Raw genomic sequence first — 20,795 nt, forward strand, 5'->3', positions numbered from 1 at the left:
CCTAACGCCTCAATCAAACTGACATTCAGAGGGAGAGAGTGCAATTTTAAGTGCTGCATGGATTGTGCCTCCATTTACAAGTAAACCAATAGGGCTTTACCCCAAACAAACAACCTCTGTGGATTTGTAACATGGTTTCTATCTAAATCTCCTTTGAGGCTTTCCCATTTCCCCGGAGGAGAACAGGGGTGTGCTGTACTCACCGAAGCAAGGCTTTGCCCAGTGCATCTCCAGTCTGCTGGCTTCCAGTGGCGTTCCCCCGATTTGCAGCAACTACATAAACAAGGAGAGGACATTTATAACACAGAGCATAGATTAAAGAAGAAAGCATAATTATGGACATTTATCTCGCCTATTGATATTTAAGAGTACATCAACCAAATATTCGGCGTACCCATGACCCCGTCGGTGTGGTGTTGACAGGCGGGGTGTGTGTTGGGGTTAACGAATGGTGAAGTGCTGGCGTTGCTGCGGTGGAAGCTGGACATTGGAGGAAGACTGGCATTGATGTCTGTCGGCGATACAGAGTGTGGAGGGTAGTTCTGAAAGAGAAAGAGGACAAAACACGTGTTCATGAGGACAAAACAATATTGTGTGTGCATACACTTGTTCAGTGGAAAGAATAGCATTTTGCATGGTGAAAAACTATCACTTGATAAATAGAGGTTATATGAATGTGGAGCCCAGACAGACAGAGGGCTTTGGTTGAGCAGCAGCTGCAGGCTCCCAGTGAGTCCCAGTGAGACACAGTGGGCAGACAGAGCAGAGCAGATGAAACACTGATAGAGGGGGTCAGCCGTGTCTTACACTGATACCGCCCAGACAGCAACATCAGATAGAGAGATAGCCAGGCCACGGCTCACACCGACCACTCTCACTACGGGCTCAGCAGAGAGGAGGGGATGTGCTCTGATGGGGCAGAACAGGACATGGATGCTGAATACACATAAGTCACAGTGTTTCCCCTAGCTAGACTTTTTCTGTAGGCAGGGTGGGCAATATTGTGGGCTGCAATATTGCACACCACAAATATTCAATTGAAACCAATGCAGGCCAAATGTTTTATGAGTATGGGGCAATAGAGCTTAAGGGGAGGGGGTAGACTGTCTAAGAATAGGTAGGGGAAACATTGAGACTTACAGTATGTGCTTACATCACTAGCCGGGTTGCTTACCAGGCGGTCATGTGAGTGCATGTTGACGTAATTTCCTGACTGCGGCATGTGAGATGAAGATCCTCCCAGCATTCCTCCATAACTAGGCTGGTTGATCCCATTGGAGGAATTCCACGGGTCAGAAGAGTTGTGGGTCCCATCTAATGACAACAAACAGAGTTAAGTTGAAATGGATCCGTCTTGAGTTTCATCCCTATTCTTCACAGTATAATGACTCATTTAACAAAAGGATCATCCAATTGAAGAGACGTCCTGGATTTGATTCCAGAAGGGAGCAAAGACGTTTTAATGGCTTTAGTTTAATAACCAAAGTCAAGTTTACATAAAATGCAATATGCCTGAACCGCCGTGAAGCAAACCACAACACACAGCTTGATTATGAGAGCCCAGAGAGACCTTTCCACATAGGGCAGTCCCCCTCCTCTCTGCTGAGTCGCTGGATCACACAAGGGGGTTGTTCACTCTCCCAGTCTGATCTTAGGACTGAAACACAAGCCCTGTCCTGGACACAGCTGAGATAACACTAAGCCTCCCTTGGCTAACAGAAAGCAACCCCATCCCTTCAAAGACCACTGACTCTGAGCCCAGGCTCAGTGAAATACTGTCTACCAGAAGAAAGAAATGGCTAAATCGAGCGGAACATTTGAAACTGTTTAGCGACATCAGAGAGAGTGACTACGGAGAGAGTAACTGAGTGTGATGTTAGGATGTTTGTCCAGAAATATTTTCTCATGGGTCCACTGTCCATCAACAGGCAGGGGAAGACATTGACAAAGACAGATTGAACAAACAGATAATACTGGCTTCTTTAGACTCCATGACAGAGACTGTCTTAAGTCAGAATCACTTACCAAAGAAAGTGGTTGCAAACATACTGCTGGGGGGTTTGGGAGATGAGTAGGAGGGGGAATCTCTGTTGAAGTCTTCTGTGGAGTTGGGAGACGGGGCATACACCTGCCAAAGGAAAACAGACATTATCAACATGAATAACAACAGGAGGTGCACAGGGCAGTCTAGAATTTTGTCCAAGTCATTATCCTCTAAAACATAGCTTGTGACTGTTCTCTGTATGTGGTAGGAGCATAATGATGATGATTTGGTTGAGTTATTAGGATGATGCTGAAGAGGAACAATTCTAATCCCACACCACCCTGCCTGGTGGGTTGATCACAATCTAAAGCCAGTGCATTAAGGATGGATTCATTAACCATCATTAGATGAAAATGAGTATCTTTGACTAAATTCCTCCCCTATTCCTTACACGACTGTCATCTGTAAAGTAGCGTTGTATGTTGAAGCCAGAATCATGTCTACTTTAATGAATGTAGTGAACGAACTGAGCCGTGGCGGTTTAAGAAGCCAGAGGTGTGGCAGCTGGGCTCATTTGGAAGGCTCATGGAGGGAGGACTGGATTATCAGGGGGTGTTTGCCTTTCAGATTGTCTCAGTTCTTAATGGAACTATAATGACACAAGCACACACGCGTTCATAAAAACACTCTGCAAATTGCAGCTCGCCAAAGAAACAGAAATCAAATCAGAAAATCAAATATGGGGCCTGTGCTTTTCTTTATTTTGCTACCTGGCTATGAGCTGGCGAGGGCTATAGGGAGGGGAAGAGCGGTGAGGCACAGAGCGCTGTTGTGCAGCTGTGGCTGTGCCAGGCTGGGTGGGAGGATCAAAGGGCCGTGAGGCCAAACATTAGTGATGTGGTCTCTGACTTTATCCACTCCAGATGGAGGGAGAGAGAGCAAGGGAGAGAGGGAGCTAGTGAACTCACCACGCCAGAAAGAGGGCTGGTCCCTCAACCCTAACACCATCATCATGCAGCACAAATCACTACCAGACCTGCCACCCAGCCCCCCCCCCCCCCCCCCCCCATCCTCTAGTCACCAGCAACATAAATTCCTCTTTCAATGACCTAATGGCATACTCATCTGTTTGCGTGAACAGAGCCTTTCAAGAACTTCAAAGGTTGCTTCCTAATGCAACAAGATGTGTCAGTGGGCATGGAGAGAATGTTTTGTTGTCCTACTGAAGTATAATGATCTTATTTACGAGACACAACCCCAACAAACTTAATTTGCCATCACTTTAGTACGTACGTCAAGAGAAAGACACGCACATATTCACTCACACACGTGAGCGACATATCAATTCCTTAAGCACCCAGTCAGTCAGCTTAGCCAACACTCAGGGCCACAGGGTCTTGCTGAGCGAGCAGTGTGTGTGAGCATGTGATTAGCTGTGTGTGTACCTCCAGCACCCTAAATCTCGTTTAGCAGGGAGGGGAGGGGATCTCTTGGGTACTCTGGCTCACACATGTGACCCAGGGTGTGGGGACTCCCGTGGTGATTCCAGGTTAGCCTCACACAGGAGCCCTGGCTTTGTCCCAGTCTGAGCCTCAATGGGCAGCATATGGCGTGGATGATGCTAATTGTCCTCTTTACCCTGGCCTAGCCAGTCAAGGCATTAATAAAACATCCCAAACACCGGGCGCCTCATTCCCCTAGCCTCTGGAGGAGAGGGCCCGCCTGCCTTTCCTTTTACTACCACATTAATTAAAGAGACGTCACTCAGGGCCCAGGCCACCAGGACCAGCACAGTTGTTAGAGTTTGGGTGTTTTGTTTCTGTATATTTTACGCATCACGTTTAATGTAAGAATATCTGTAGCCATCATAATCCATAAGCAATCATTAATTCAGGGTTTGTGGTTTATACACTAAGCTAACTCATGTTTGACTTAATATCAACAAGCATAAGATTTCACTGTCAGATTGGAGAGAATGGGGACAGAAGGTTCTTGGCAGAGCTTCATTCTGCAACTCTCTAGTCTCTCTGTGGCTGATCTGAGAGGGCTGATGAGTCCCTCCACACCTTTCCACACATCACCAGCCTGCAGCACCCGCCTTTGATCTCAACACCACACCAATCAAAACAGCACATGGAAAAAAACATTAAACTGTCAACATATGGATACACCAAATGACGACGGTGAAAATAACATCTTAAAAAGAAATGATCACCGCCGCAAAAAACAGTCCAACAACTGAGGAACTCACAAAGACACAGCTGAAAGCAGTGGGCTGCTGGTGTCAACAGAATATCCTGTCTCTGCACGTCACTATGTGGAATCAAACCATGCACGAGGGCCTTTCTTTTCAAGTCTAAATCTAACACACTTATAGAGGCTTAAAGGCACGCACGCAGCTCCAACACAATGGTCCCCTGCTACACAGCCCCAGCACCACCTTCCTGATGGGGCATGTTCAGCACTGCAGCCTAGTACCAGTCAACCCTTTAACAGAGACATCTCACGCCTCAAGCTGTTGATGCTTAAAAGCTCCAAGATTTAAGTCTCAAGAAACACAATTTTCAAAGACCAACTACACTCTGATAAATGAGGTGATACCAGGTGTTATATATGTGGGAAGATGTGAACATGAAGTTTAAACTCTGAGGCAAAACTCATACACCTGATGTTATCTTGTGCTGTAAACAGTTATTTCATATTTCCTAAGGTGGGAAGAAAAACAGTAATTTACTGGATGCCTCCTTGGTCCAATCCTCAGTGCACTTGAGGGATATTAGACAGGAAAGGCCACACCTTAGATAAACACACTCCACCCACCAAATTCTCCCAAATATCTGAATTCTCTAAAGCTTGGGCTACTCATTTTCTCTGGAACTGGATGAAACAACAGAAGTAAAACACTTCACACACCATAAAACACAGAAATCATTTTTTTTGCCATAAAACCCATAATCACTCTCAAACTCAAACAAGTAAATGTGAGTTTTGTTGATGCTCACAATAAACACTATTTATCTCTCCCGCAAAGAATAAAAGATGAAGAGCTTCGTATTTGGTTGGTTATTTATCGACTGCTTTGGATCATAAAGTTAAACTCTGACCCATGCTGCCCACATGCTCCCAATTTTCTCCCTCTACTGACCTTTAAGACCTTCCTGGTAATACCTAATATCAAAAGATCAAAGTGATCTGTGGTGCTGTAGGAACGAAGCGTATTGTCCTAATGGGGTATGAGGAGTGCTAAAGCATGTTGACCTCATTAAAGTGAATCTCACAATGGTATAGAAATGTTCAACTCCCTGGTTTCTTTAAATCAGAGAATGAGGTCCAATGGGGCCTTGACTCTGAAACGTGGAGTTAATGTTCTAGATGGAGCTGAGTGGGTGTTTCAGTGTTTTGCTCTCTGGAGAGAAGCTGGGAAACATGGGGGAGCTTTTTCTCTCCTCATCTCTTATTCAGCAGCAGTGCCAGTGAGACTTTTACACCTGTGACACAATTACTGCAAGCATCTGAGGAAACTCAATTTAGCTCAGAGGCAGGTAAACCAAAACACAAATGCACACAACCACAAACACACACACGCACACTACACACTCTCCCACATCCACACACTACTACACACTCTCCCACATACACACACATAAAATAAAGTTTTTGCAGGAACACAGAAATCAAATAGTTTTTTACTGAGCAATCCAGGAATCACATTAGGCTCCCTGTAGAGTCCAGAATGCCGATGTGATTAAAAACAGATGGAATAACAGCAACGCTGGTGCTCAGAGCTCAATCTACAAACAGGAAAGTCTAACCTCAACAGGCAGCCTCTTTTCCTTAATCATTCCCAGACTCCCACGTGTTATTATTTCAACCCAGTCTCAGTGCTGAACCAACCATCCAGTAAAAATAAATTCACAGCTAAAAAAAAATGATATTTTCAGTGTATAACACTGAAGTCTGTCTACGAACAGAGGTGAGAGAAAAAACATGATGTGTTTTACTTTTTTCAACCACACACATCCACATGTTGAGATTTGTTCGTACTTATATACAATGTATGTGCCTTGCTTATATTCTGCTTTATCTCTAATACAGAAGTCTGTGCTGAAATCTACTTTAAGTTTTGACATACATGGTTAGCTAAAAAAAAAAGTGAGCCATCTAGATTCAGGCTATAACATGTCTAGAACATATTGAGAGAGAAATGAAGTAAGTCCTCTATTTGAACTGCAAAGAAAAACAAATGGTACTGTCACACAGCTGTAACTGAGGCAACGGAAAAATCAGTCCACAGAGGAGAGAGGGAAAGAGAGGGAGACAGAGAGCGAGAGAGAGAGAGGGGCAGGAATAAAAGCAGAGAGAGAGAGAGAGAGACAGAGAGAGAGAGAGAGAGAGAGAGAGAGAGAGAGAGAGAGAGAGAGAGAGAGAGAGAGAGAGAGAGAGAGAGAGAGAGAGAGAGAGAGAGAGAGAGAGAGAGAGAGAGAGAGAGGCAGGTAGAAAAGGAGAGAGAGAGAGAGAGAGAGAGAGAGAGAGAGAGAGAGAGAGAGGCAGGTAGAAAAGGAGAGAGAGAGAGAGAGACAGAGAGAGAGAGAGAGAGAGAGAGGGGGGCAGGTAGAAAAGGAGAGAGAGAGAGTGAAGCAGAGAGGAGTGATATACTCTAGAGCCGAGAAACATGCTGTGCAGCCGGACAACCCAATATTCTGTAACTCCATACCCGAAGGCCAATTACAAACGTGGACACACACACACACACACACACACACACACACACTCTCCCTCTCTTTCTCCCGCAGACAGAACTCACCGATTTCCCGTTGTAGTAATACATTAAGGAGTTGCTACCCATTCCAGGGACAGGGTAGGCGCAATACATGATAGCTTCGGCTATTATACTGATGACTGGAGCAAGTGTACTGTTTCAGAACACGGCAGCAGCAGCACACAAGCCTTCTCCCTAGACATACATCGAACCCGTTCAAAAGGGACTAATTCTTTCAGTCCTGGGCTGGCCCTTCACACATGGATCTACTCAGAGGAAACTTATGCAAAGCAGGGCTGAACCATTCGCCACAGCGTTAGGGGGGTGGTTGAGAGAAGGGGAGGGGCTGAAATGGTTCTTCCCCGTAAGCCTCATATGTGCTGAGGCAAAGAGGAAAGCGGATCGGGGGAAGGGAGGAGAAGGGGGGGGGGGGGGGGTGTAAAAAAGATAAATCGAGGAGGTGGGACCGAAAACAAATGATTTAGAAAGAGGAGAAAAAAATGATCACTCCCAAGCATAAACATTTAGATTTTCTGCAGGGGAGCTGGAACTAAAACTATTTAGCTTTGGGCATGGTATCATCAATTTACTTTATTCAAAAGCAAACAAATTACTGGGTAAATAACTGCAATAAACATGCTCTCCCACACAGGTTTTAATCCTGAGTGGGCTAATCTGTTGTTTTTGTAATAACTGAATTAGTCCTCTAGCAGTGAGGTAAAATGAAGGGATAGGGTTTCTTCAGCTACACAACCATCTGGACAGGAGTTTAACCTGTTCCCACCCTCAACATTATGCCAATTAACAACCAATATGAGAAAGTGGACTATCAACAAGGAAAGGAAAAGATGAAGGGAAAATAAGACTTTAAATTACATTTGGATTCTATTTCTTAGGTAGAATACCCAGAGTAATAAAAACAGACTGGGAGAAGGAGAAAGAAACATTTAGAATGTTCTAGAACATCTTAGTGAGAATGTTCATGTATACTGTGTGCTTCCATAACAATGAAACTTTTCCTATTGTCAGAATGAACCCACTTCTCACGACGGTGACTGTAAACAGAGAGAGTTATTAAACACACGCAACAGCTGCAGAGGGGCCGGGCCATGTGACGTCAGACAGGCAACAGAACTGTGATGCTCCATTTCCTAAACCCCCGGGGGCCTCAGGCTCAGACGTACACCACAGGCCAGGGGGAAGCAGAGGGGTACAACCGAAACAGCCACAGCCATTTCATTTCACTGTCTGCCTGTCACTCTCAGACCGCTCTGCTGTTCCAGGTCGGCCTCCATTGAAGGAGGAGAAAGAGGAGAGGTGGAGAAAGAGAAGAGGAGGAAGAGCGAGGCCAGAGGAGAGGAGAGGACTGACCCGTGTGCCATACAGAGCCTTTAAAGCCCACTCCATCCAGCCTCCCTGGAGCCTTTCATGTCTGCCAGTGGAAGCTTCCTGGACTAAACACAGTCCTGTGCACTCATTGAGAGCATTATTGTTATAGAAAGATGAAAGCCTCCCCTTCCCAAAGAAAACAAGGCTTTATTATGTTTTTCCTTTAGTACTATTATTATTTATTCCTCTTTCTTCTCCGAGATTCTTTTAAACTCTTCCAAGGCACTGGGGTCTACATGCTGGTACCACTTTATATCTGGACCCGTTTCAAGTTGATGCTTTAAGGAAAATGTGCGTTTGAAGGGTCCAAAAACGGGTCCAGACACAGAAGGCCGTGCTGAGAAAAAAAGACATGAAAGCTCAAAGAGAGTGAGTAAAGAGAGATGGACTCAACACTGATAAAAGCAGACGTGTTACTAAATGTAGCTGCAAACACAGGGACACTTTGGGATCCTTTACATTTGTTTAACAGACAAACAGATATTAGTTGTATTAGTGAGAAGACACCCATGTTGTCATACTTCATTTCCTGAGCTACTGAACCATGTCAGATCTCATCCTAAACACCAATCTTCTTAAAACAGAGCCAGAATCACCACCCTCTATCACACCATCAACATCCAACCTGGGCCTGGCCCCTGACCCATCAGCCACCAAGAAACAGGACAAAGAGTTTAAAGACCAGTCTGCATCTGTGTCAAAGTGGGCCAAGTGTTACCTCACTGGCAGCCACCCAGCCATGCACCTGTCCACACAACTCACCTCTAATCACATTTGAGCCACTGGCCATGCTTTTTTCCCTGGGATTTGTTTGGGTGTTAAAAAAGATCCATCGCAAATCCACCAACTGAGGTCACCTCCATCTCATGCATGGATTTAGCCATGATGTCATAAGACAGGATGGGGTGATTGTTTCCTGTAAGAAGCTCTGGTTTTTATTTGGGGGAGCGGGAAGGGGGGGGGGGGTTCTTAATCTGCCCAAAACCCCACAAGAAGTTCATAACACAGCGTGGCCTTGACTTAATTACACATTCATTACACGTTAACGCCAATGATTTACGACTGCATAAGTCAGCACAGAACAGGCATTTTGTCATCTGTAGGCTGTTCCAGACCAGGCATACAGTACAGTGCTACTGGCTCTGCTTCAGTTTGACATGTTAGAGTATCTCTAACTGCTGAATCTCTAACTACAGACACGTTTCCTCCTCTTCCAACTCCCCCTGACCTTATTTCCCTAACGCTTTGCATGTGTGTATGAAGCAGAAAGGTGCTTTAGAGTTATTTATAACGCACTCAGTCTGTGTGACTGAGTAAACATACACATCCTCTAGTGCTGGTTCTGCCAGACATATAGCTATGGTAATCCTGGCTGAGCCACTCCTGGCCTGGCTGACTGATTGACCTGACATAGGAGATACACACACACACGTACACAGAGAGACAGACCGACATACACAGAGACACACAGAGAGACAGACACACAGACACACAGACACAGAGAGACAGACAGACAGACACCCTACCCTCCCCAGAGTTTACTCAGACTGGGCCATGGATCTCCAGCCCACAGACATGCCTCATATTATCTTTTTCAGTACAACCCTACACTTCTGTGAGTTAATTCACCACCCACTCTCTCGCTCGCTCACCCATCCAAATATGATCTGAACCACATTCCCAACTGACCACAAAATAACACTCCACCCAACTCCCTTTCATCAACTCTGCCCTTTGTCTTCCAAATACTCCTGGACATACAAACCTCACTCCCCCATACAACTGTTCATAAACTTATTTTGTGATAGGAGACTGCTCTAGCTCCATAGCAACATCACATCAAATTCCTCCCTTGTGTCTTTGTTTGTTCTCAGTCATCAAATACGACTCTGGAACCAATGTATTAATAATATCATGGATGTCACGACAACGACAATGTGTACTACACAAACACAGAGATCCTAGTCCTCTGTAGCTCAGCTGGTAGAGCACGGTGCTTGTAACGCCAAGGTAGTGGGTTCGATCCCCGGGACCACCCATACACAAAAATGTATGCACGCATGACTGTAAGTCGCTTTGGATAAAAGCGTCTGCTAAATGGCATATTATTATTATTATTATTATTATTACAAACACAGAGATCCAATAAGCATTACTAAAGCTGCAGGATGGAAGGAGGCTATCTCTGAGCCACGACATTAAGACTGAGCCTCTCTATCCAGTTCAGCCTAGTACAGTAGGTCAGTGTTTTGCCAGTGTCCTCTAGTCTTTCACTGGGCCAATCCACAACCAGGCACCCAAGAAGGACCAATCCAATCAAAGCGCCCTGACATGGCTCTGACTTACACACTCTGAGGAAACCCCTCACCGCATTACGGGGAGCATCTGACCTACAACTGGGTCTGCAGCTACAACCTATAGCATGAGCTTCACATGGTGATGCTCTCTTAGACCAGAGGGGTATCCTACAAAGCAGGATCAATGAGTTAGCCAGCTAACTTTGATAAACAACTAGGAATAACTATTTATTTTCTGGTTCATTAAAACTTAGATATGTGTTTTTGGTTGTTGAGTCAATTAGACCATGGCCATTTCAAGCGTATCTAAAAAAATATATATATATTTCAGAATATTTAGCCAAGTTAGCTTGATAACTCATTGATCATGCTTTGTAGTATACCCCACTGGCCACTCTGACGTGGCTTAGAGTTAAATTACCTCTGACTAACACACTCTATTAACCTAATCATTAGCGATTGTTGACAGAGCACCGTCCCAAGCCTGCCAGGCAGCAGTCTAAAATCAAGGTCTGCATTAACGTGGTGCACTCACGCAGACAGGCCCTACATAAATAATTTACTACAGGCCGAAATGTGAGTAATGACTTTAATGTGTGCATTCATTTCTGCTTCATGTTCTTTTAACTCTGTTTCTCTCCTTGTAGATGAAAGCAGCCGGGACCTCTGGAGTTGTTGGCCTGCTCCTTTATCTCTGCCTCTCATGTCATAGGTAAATTTGAGCAACCCAAAGACCGATAAACACACCCAGGCAAAGCCCATGGGAGGGAGGGGGTGAGGATCTCTGTTCAGGATCATCCCAGTCAAACAAGGGACATCTATCTAATCAGCCATCTGATGAGCTCATCTCCAGAGGGCCTTCAGACTGGGGTCAGAGCACAGCAGCAGAGCCTGGCACACTGCCCCCTGGTGGTCTGACTCTGACCTGCTGACCTGATAGGACAGGGGCATGGTGTTGAGATAATGGGCATCATGCCAACCCAGAGATGGATGGGAGCTGGTCTGTAGCCAGGAGGCAGAGGTAAACAGAAAGACAGTCCTGTTCTGTTTAGTACTATAAATATTCTAGAATTGACTTTAGAAAATGAAACGGACCATGTCCCCTGTAGCTCAGTTGGTAGAGCATGGCGCTTGCAACGCCAGGGTTGTGGGTTCGTTTCCCACGGGGGGCCAGTATGAAAATGTATGCACTCACTAACTGTAAGTTGCTCTGGATAAGAGCGTCTGCTAAATGACTAAAATGTAATGTCAACCCACATTCCATGCACCATAGAAAGTCTTGTCAGCTATGTCACAATGACCATACTCTTAAAATTCTCCTTGAATAAAAAAATAGAGAAATTAAAATAAATGCTTCATTAAAAATGTTTAGATACAAGAATGTCGAGGTACATGACGAATGTTGTCTGATAAGTCATCTGATGCTGTGAAACAGCCAGACAACAAGGGAACCCAGATCACTTGAGACGATACAACTGTGCCTACATGAAAGGGCCACATCAAACAATGATTGTTTGGCTGTATTTGCAGAAGGCTTTGCTGACGCGTTTCATCCCAAGGCACGTCTACTCACAAGAGCTGCCCTCTGCCAGGTCCTGACCTGCCCTGGTTCAAAGAGAACCCAAAATGAGCTCTGCTTCCTGCCTGCCTGCACCATTCTGCTCCGCCTGCAGATGGCTGTCTAGTCAAAATACATGTAGCTGCATCGATGAAAGGGAGCTGTAGTCTCTCTGAGTTCAGCAAAACACACAAACACACACACACACACACACACAAAGGAGATAACCTCTGTGTGTCATTCACCCGACCACTGCGAGGCAAAATCCTGGGTCTTAGTCTCAGAGCCCGGAGCAGAGCAGACTTCTTCTCTTCTAGTCCCTGTTTCCCTGCTAAGTGCAAGTCTCTCAGAAACAAGGGTGTCTGAGTGATCTGTCAAAAGCAAATGACAATCTTTTTTGTCATTCACAGCCAGGGTTCTCGCTAGCAAAAGTCCCTGAAGGGAGTTGATTCCGCCCCCCTACCTCCCCCCTCTCCCGCCACTTTCTTTCTTTCCCTCCTCCAGACTAGCATCACCACAGCCAAGGAGGAAGTGTCACATCAAGCCGTTGTGCCAGTGACAAGGGCGCGTAAAAAAAGCCTGCCTATTTACACACACACCAGCCATGCCCTCCCAGCTACACATGAATATCCTACAAGATACAGCTTTTCCCCATGAGCCACAGAGCTGCCACCGTGGCACGTCTCTCTCCTCTGTCTCCCTGTCAGACGGACCCTTAACGCAGGTGCCCGTACAGCTGCCCGTCAGCAACCCTGCTCTGCAGCAGGCTGTCCATCCAATGATAACCCGTTATGTCTTCACTCAGCGCGATGCTCAGTTTACAAAGTGATACATCTAGCTATGACCACGGACAGTCCACTGTATCATGAAGTAAGCCTTACAATACTTAAGACTGATACAGTCAACTTCTGATCATCTGCAATGGCTAAGGACATTTTTTTTCATACTGGTCCCCCGTGGGAATCGAACCCACAACCCTGGCGTTGCAAGCGCCATGCTCTACCAACCGAGCTATATCAGGCTGATAAAGTTGGTGACACACCTACATACGTTGGACCTTCCTTTGAGCCAGAATAATACAATAATAATCCTGCAGCGACAGGAAATGTGAATTATTATGTGGATTCAAATTAATGGAACTGTTTTGTAGGGGTTGTTACATTTTTCGTTAGGGCAAATCAAGTCTGACATTTTAATGTGGAAATTACAAATTTAGAATACTTTTTAAACATTGACTTTAAACACTACAAGTTTGTATTTCCTGCTGTGCAGGAAAATTCTCAGTAACAAAAGAGCCATCAAATTAAGATCCTACATCTGTACAGTAGCTCCTGTCGCCTAAAAGGAGCATGTACGTAAAATGAACTGCAAAAGTGGGTTAAGGAAAAAGTGTGTATATGAGATGAGATTGGGGTATAAACATGTGAATGTTTGCAATCAGCAGCTGGCTGGCTCTCCCTGATGGCCTCCACATCCTGGTATATACTGCAGGGGAACAACCTAAATGCACAGAGGATGTGCTCCCATAAATATTATGATTGCAATATAAATCCTACATATACACACATCATATACACACATCAGCCGCTCATTTAAAACACACCGCTCTTCAAATCTAAACCCCCTCAACAATTTTTAGGTGAGGATAAAAAAAAAGTTTGAAATAAATAAATAAATGAGAATTCCCAGTAGGGGGAATAATGATATGAAGCATTGTATTCATTTTGTTTATCAAGCAGCTCTTCAGGCCTCTGGTGAAGCCTGGGTGCTTACACAAGCAAAAGCCTTTCAGCAGCATCTGCAGCCAGCTGCATTTCTGCCTTACAGGTACACTGCAGGCTTCTCACCCGGCACGGCACAGCACAGCTGCCCCCGGCAACCCTGATCTGCTCCAGGTGTACCTGTGCCCTCGACACCCCTAAACCCCACCACCTCCACCGCTGTCTGCCGCCCACACCAGCCTAGGTCCCTGCAGATAACCCCTGTACACGCACGCACACACACACACACAGACAAACACACCTCCTACCAGCCAGTATATAACCTCTAAACACCTATAACCAGTTGCAAGACAAGCTATGGCAGCTCATATCCCCTCCACCTCCTCGCCCAACACCTTCCACCAGGCCCATACAACACCTCCTAAAAGCCTCCAGACCAGCCCTCCATCACCGCCCACTCAACCTCCATCCCAACACACCACCCACAACACAGGCTCTCTCTCTTTACCTTTCCCTGCAACCAGAGGAAATAAAATAAATACAGCCCCTTTTTCCCTGTTAAAGTCTTGGCTCTGTCTTGGGATCAGAGACTAACTCCTCCAAGAGCCAGGCCTTGTCTTCTCCACACAGAGTGACAGACGATGAAGCTGCATTAGCTCCTCTGCTTATTCCACTCAGGATTGTACTGCTTTGATTCTGCTGTTATGAGTAACATAGTGCACCTGCGTCCATGTGTTAAGTAGAGACAAATAAAAGCCCTGCGTCCATTTACACAACAAAGAGATGTACCCCGCAAGGCAACCAATCTTTCTCTGCCTCCCTCCCTGTCTTCTGGCACCACCCCACACATCCCCTTCACCTACTTCAGGAGAATTTTCCCATGCCGCTGCTTTCCTCCCTCTATTCCTGACAAACTAGTATTCAAACATAAATCTCCTCTCTCTTTTACAGTGAGGGAAAAAAGTATTTGATCGCCTGCTGATTTTGTACGTTTGCACACTGACAAAGACATGATCAGTCTATAATTTTAATGGTAGGTTTATTTGAACAGTGAGAGACAGAATAACAACAAAACAATCCAGAAAAACGCATGTCAAAAATGTTATAAATTGATTTGCATTTTAATGAGGGAAATAAGTATTTGACCCCTCTGCAAAACATGACTTAGTACTTGGTGGCAAAACCCTTGTTGGCAATCACAGAGGTCAGACGTTTCTTGTAGTTGGCCACCAGGTTTGCACACATCTCAGGAGGGATTTTGTCCCATTCCTCTTTGCAGATCTTCTCCAAGTCATTAAGGTTTCGAGGCTGATGTTTGGCAACTCGAACCTTCAGCTCCCTCCACAGATTTTCTATGGGATTAAGGTCTGGAGACTGGCTAGGCCACTCCAGGACCTTAATGTGCTTCTTCTTGAGCCACTCCTTTGTTGCCTTGGCTGTGTGTTTTGGGTCATTGTCATGCTGAAATATCCATCCGAGACCCATTTTCAATGCCCTGGCTGAGGGAAGGAGGTTCTCACCCAAGATTTGACGGTACATGGCCCCGTCCATCGTCCCTTTGATGCGGTGAAGTTGTCCTGTCCCCTTAGCAGAAAAACACCCCCAAAGCATAATGTTTCCACCTCCATGTTTGACGATGGGGGTGGTGTTCTTGGGGTCATAGGCAGCATTCCTCCTCCTCCAAACACGGCGAGTTGAGTTGATGCCAAAGAGCTTGATTTTGGTCTCATCTGACCACAACACTTTCACCCAGTTCTCCTCTGAATCATTCAGATGTTCATTGGCAAACTTCCGACAGGCCTGTATATGTGCTTTCTTGAGCAGGGGGACCTTGTGGGTGCTGCAGGATTTCAGTCCTTCACGGCATAGTGTGTTACCAATTGTTTTCTTGGTGACTATGGTCCCAGCTGCCTTGAGATGATTGACAAGATCCTCCCGTGTAGTTCTGGGCTGATTCCTCACCGTTCTCATGATCATTGCAACTCTACGAGGTGAGATCTTGCATGGAGCCCCAGGCCGAGGGAGATTGACAGTTATTTTGTGTTTCTTCCATTTGCGAATAATCGCACCAACTGTTGTCACCTTCTCACCAAGCTGCTTGGCGATGGTCTTGTAGCCCATTCCAGCCTTGTGTAGGTCTACAATCTTGTCCCTGACATCCTTGGAGAGCTCTTTGGTCTTGGCCATGGTGGAGAGTTTGGAATCGGATTGATTGATTGCTTCTGTGGACAGGTGTCTTTTATACAGGTAACAAACTGAGATTAGGAGCACTCCCTTTAAGAGTGTGCTCCTAATCTCAGCTCATTACCTGTATAAAAGACACTTGGGAGCCAGAAATCTTTCTGATTGAGAGGGGGTCAAATACTTATTTCCCTCATTAAAATGCAAATCAATTTATAAAATTTTTGACATGCGTTTTTCTGGATTTTGTTGTTGTTATTCTGTCTCTCACTGTTCAAATAAACCTACCATTAAAATTAAAGACTGATCTTTTCTTTGTCAGTGGGCAAACGTACAAAATCAGCAGGGGATCAAATACTTTTTTCCCTCACTGTAAGTCCTGTGGCTTGTTCCATATTTGATTTCAGAGGAACAGCGGTGGAGCTCGCGATTATCACAGCTTCCAAAAGCAAATCCAGTCTCCGAGCCACCCTCATCAAAGCCCCCTTTTTGTTCTCTGGGGAAGAATCCTTCAGCACCAAAGTAAAGCGGGATCTCTGCTAAAACCAGTTGCTTTTTTTTATTAAAAGCATCGACTTGTACCAGCGGCTGGGAATTTAAGGCAAGGCTTAATCGCCGCTTTGAGAATCCACCAGGATTTTCACAATGAACATCTGACTTAGTGATTTATGCATATTAATGAGGCCCGGCCCAGGCGGAGGCAAGCTGAGCTCCACACTTCCTCTGCATTCTAATGTCTTCTGCTCCACCGGGATTATTACCCATGGAAATGTCTCTGATTCTGCGCTATTAATCTCTGTCTGTCCTCCTGTTCGGCTACATAATGACTAATTAAACATAAAAAGAGCAGCGCCGGGGATCCGCTCTGACAGCTCTGCTCCCCGCGCCCCGCATAGCCCCTCATCCCAGGAGAGGAGCTGAGGAGACCACGCTGTGACAGGACAGACCCCAAAATCAATCACCCCAATGTACACACACATACACACACTCTAGTACACACACACACACACGCGCACATACACACACACACACAAAAACAACAAGGCAGGGCTATGGGCTCCTTACACATCAACCAGGTACCACCAGTGCCACTGCAGAGGACGCCTTTGAAGAGTCAAGGAAAACAAGTGAAATCCCAGCTAAATTTCTGCGACAGTGATGTCAACAGCTCTCTTTGTCTGTGTGTGTGTATTTGTATGTGTGTGCACAGTGTGTGTGTTTGTGTGTGTGTTTGTATGTGTGTGTTTGGTTATGCTCACTGAGAGATCTATTTATATATGAGAAGTATAGCAGGCAGATGAAATGATCTTCCACTCACAGATGAAGGCAGCCCAGGAGGGACCTTACGAACTTTCTTTGTCTGTAGAGGATCTGTGGAAAGATAAAACAGGATTGAGGCAATAGAAAAGGCCTTTGTGGGATGTAAACAACACGACAGCTCATTCACACACTGGCATAAAGAGGGGAGTGACGAAAGGAAGCCATCCCTGGCCTAACATGCTTTTCTAGCACACAATCAAGTCAAATCAAAAACAATTTGTCATGTAAAACGCAAAACAATTTGTGCATGTTGTGTAATCTATTGTAATCATCAGGATAATCATTATTAGCGTTAAAATAGGAGTTTAAATGGCTAAGCAAAAGTCATTAATCCATTGAAAACACAGAGACTCCCGCAGGCTTGTTCATGGAGTTAGTGAAAACAGATCAATGGTCTCTTACAAACAAGTTCACATTCTGTAAAACAAGTGCTCTGGCTTTGTCTTTGCTACATCGTTTGGTCAGCTTGAGGTTTAGAATTGTGTCAGCACATACTGCTCTAAACATGACACTAGACTATAATGCCATTGTCAGGGACTATTTTGTACCAAAAATGAGGACAACTTGCCCTGCTCTGTACCTCTATAGGTATGGGTTAATTGGCACTGACCAATGGGAGCAGGTTCTGGTATGGGGCGTCTTCTGGGGTTGGCCCCGGTGAAGGGAGGGTAGAAAGGAGGGGCCGTTTTCCCCGATGTGGTCACAGGCCCAGGACTCACCAGACCAATGTCCGGTCGCAGATTGGCCTGGAGGAGACAACAGAGAAACAACAGATAAGTGGAGCACAGCAGATGTGAAACTAGTGTGTGTGTGTGTGTGTGTGTGTGTGTGTGTGTGTGTGTGAGAGAGGAGAGAGGATGTACTCGTACAGTCAGGGGGTGATCTCATGCACTGTCAAATTTTATCTGTGAGACACTTGGCCATGAATCAGCCATTCCCCTAATGATCTATTAAAGCGCATTAATCAATCCATTGAGCAGCTTTATGGAGATGTGCTCCAGTGGGAATAAGGGGCCACCGTGTGTTATGGTACCATAATTCACTAACAATATGCTCTCAGACAAAATACATTTCTCTTTAACGGTAAAGACAGTAAATACCTCTTTTCACAACAGCAGACGAGCGCAGCCACCTCAATTAATGCATGTCCACTTAGTAGTAAAAGAGTTCTTATTCAAAATGTAAAATATATGTGTTAATGAGTGCTTCCTGTGGAGCTGATAAAAGGTATAATGTTTGTTTGAAAACATTCTGAAAAAATGGTACTGTTCTATAATGCTGGTAAATTATGCTTTGTTATGGAGCATCAGCATAAGAAATCGAATCACAAGATACAAATTTCAGTTACTATTTTTTATACACACACAGTCATTTGTGTACTCCTGTGTGCGCCACTGTTAGCAGCTCCCCTGAACTCCAAGGAGACATCGATCCAATCAGTCTGACCTAGTGATTTCCCTCTCCTCCAGCCTGCAGTGGAACGGTATTGATCAGCAGCGATCACGGCCTGAGGGCATCCTCAGACACAGCCAGGGACATGTCCTGACTTGCAGGAGCAGCTCTTTGAAGGGAGGGGGCACAAGGAGGTGCGAGGCGCATGGGGGGGGGGGGGTGAGAGGAGGGCAGCTCAAGGCTCATTAAACCATCTGTCTGATCTCAGGATCTGTGGGCTCCCCCGAAAACCACACCGGCTTAACTGGACAAAACGTCCGTCCCAGAGACCTGGGAGTCACCAGGCCACCAGCCTGCTGAACCTGTGTCTGATCTCAGGCACACGTATCCAATTAGTGGAGGAGAGCCGAGATGACACAGAGCTGTCCCAAAACCTGCCTCTGATCTGACAGTCCCAGATTAGTGGGCTGGAGTCCAGAGTCCTCAGCACCCTCCTCTCTTGTTTACTGTGTCATGTGACTGAGCTGAGGCAGCCTCTGGAAGGTTCCAGCAGCCTCCAGGCTCTACCAGTATCCCCTCCACTCCAGTGACCACTGTGCCCCCAGCAAACAGGCCAATTTAGGGCCTGGACCAATTAGTCTAATTTGCTATGGACCGTAAGTGGAGAAGGAGGGAGGGCCGAGGTGAGTGAGGACACCTCAGAGGAGTGAGCTGCTCTGGAGACTGGAGCCCTCGTGTGCTACAGTAGACTGAGAGGGCTGGGGATTGACACGGTAACCAATGACATTAAACTAACATAGGTCAGAGGGATGACTTTGACCTTGGTCAGCATCATTATTATTATCGGAATTCCCTGGGTATTTCACGATAAATACAAATATTTCCCCAAAATCTAATCAAAACCCCTCACAATAACACCAACATGGTAGTGAGGTGGTATTAAAAAAATACCATAGATTCTGATTTTAACAGATTGAAATGAAGGCCATCAAGTCCTGTGAAAATCAAGTCTGCCACTGCTTTACTGCAGTAGAAATGAGTGGAGAAGCAGGCTCTGCAAACTGACAACCTGTCACAGAGGCCACTGCATTGACATTGACATGGCACAACAGACCAGACCAGACACTCTTCTGCTGCCTTTGTTCAATGATATTAAATCCCCCCAGCAATATTAGCTGGTGTTTCTTTTTTAGAAACTACTGCAGGGAACAAAAACCATACGAGAGCCACAAGAGGTCCAATGAAATACCAATTACCATGTAATCTACACATAGTAAAGCATTGGAAACTCAAGCGAGGCCAGGGTTTATTGGTTGTTGATTACATAGATCTTTAAATCATCAGAATCCTATTTAAAGATGACAGAAAATGTTGTTATGCTTTCATGAAACTAAACCCAAAATCTTTGATTTTCTGGAGAGAAAAAAAGAGAGACAATTGAGACGAAGAAGAAAACAGACAGATAATTGAGTGAAATTGAGTTAACAGCCAAGGCTTGTTCTGTTCTGTAGTCAGTGTGTGTGTGTGATTGTCTAAGGAGAGGTAGAAAATGTCCTCTCCTAGCACTCCAATAACACACTTGCATCAAACGACATTGCAGTCTATCATGTTGCAAATGCCCAATACCCGACACAAGGCTTTATTATGGCAAGAATCTCCTGAATCACAGGGCTTTCTGCCCAAGCCTCTTCACATCTCAATGACCATCTTCCACAGTGAAATGTCACGCAGATTTGAGGAGATAATGGGAGTCATCTGTCAACTGCATCCTGTCACTTTAATCAGGCTAATCCGACTCGCAGGAGGCACACAGGAGCTACCTGCGGAACAGAGCGCTGCTGCCGCCACGGCAACACAGCAACCCGGCAACCTGCCGACCCCTCTCTCCCCCTCTTTCTCCCAACCCCTCTCTCCCCCTCTTTCTCCCACTCTCTCTCCCCCGTTCTCCCCCTTTCTCCCCAGCCCTGTTCATTACCTCATCCCCCTGGGGACATAGGGCCAACTCAACATGGGCACACACAGAACAGTGTGCCCGCACTCCCAGTGAGAGAGAGAGAGAGAGAGAGAGAGGGATGATATGCTGAAGGACTTCAATTAAATCAGATTTCCTGCCCTTATGATCAAGGCAGAATAACACCTTACCATACCACAAAGACAATGAGTGGATAAACTGGGCTCTTTTTCTTTTACTGGT

The 20,795-nt window shown here is 45.6% G+C and overlaps 1 pseudogene across 1 annotated transcript in view; it reads right to left on the reverse strand.

The window, feature by feature from the left end:
- Positions 1 to 20,795, reverse strand: part of LOC311111541 (transcription factor 12-like) — an 84,458-nt pseudogene that overhangs the window by 14,072 nt on the left and 49,591 nt on the right. Inside the window, exons 7-12 of the transcript XR_014615919.1 lie at positions 17,820 to 17,955; positions 17,208 to 17,260; positions 2,026 to 2,128; positions 1,175 to 1,314; positions 395 to 542; positions 204 to 273 (exon numbers count right to left, since the gene is read on the reverse strand). The product of XR_014615919.1 is annotated as a transcription factor 12-like (transcript). The remainder of the gene's footprint in view (positions 1 to 203; positions 274 to 394; positions 543 to 1,174; positions 1,315 to 2,025; positions 2,129 to 17,207; positions 17,261 to 17,819; positions 17,956 to 20,795) is intronic.

Source organism: Coregonus lavaretus (assembly GCF_964263955.1).
Source record: "Coregonus lavaretus genome assembly, chromosome: 37".
Lineage (NCBI taxonomy): Eukaryota > Metazoa > Chordata > Actinopteri > Salmoniformes > Salmonidae > Coregonus > Coregonus lavaretus.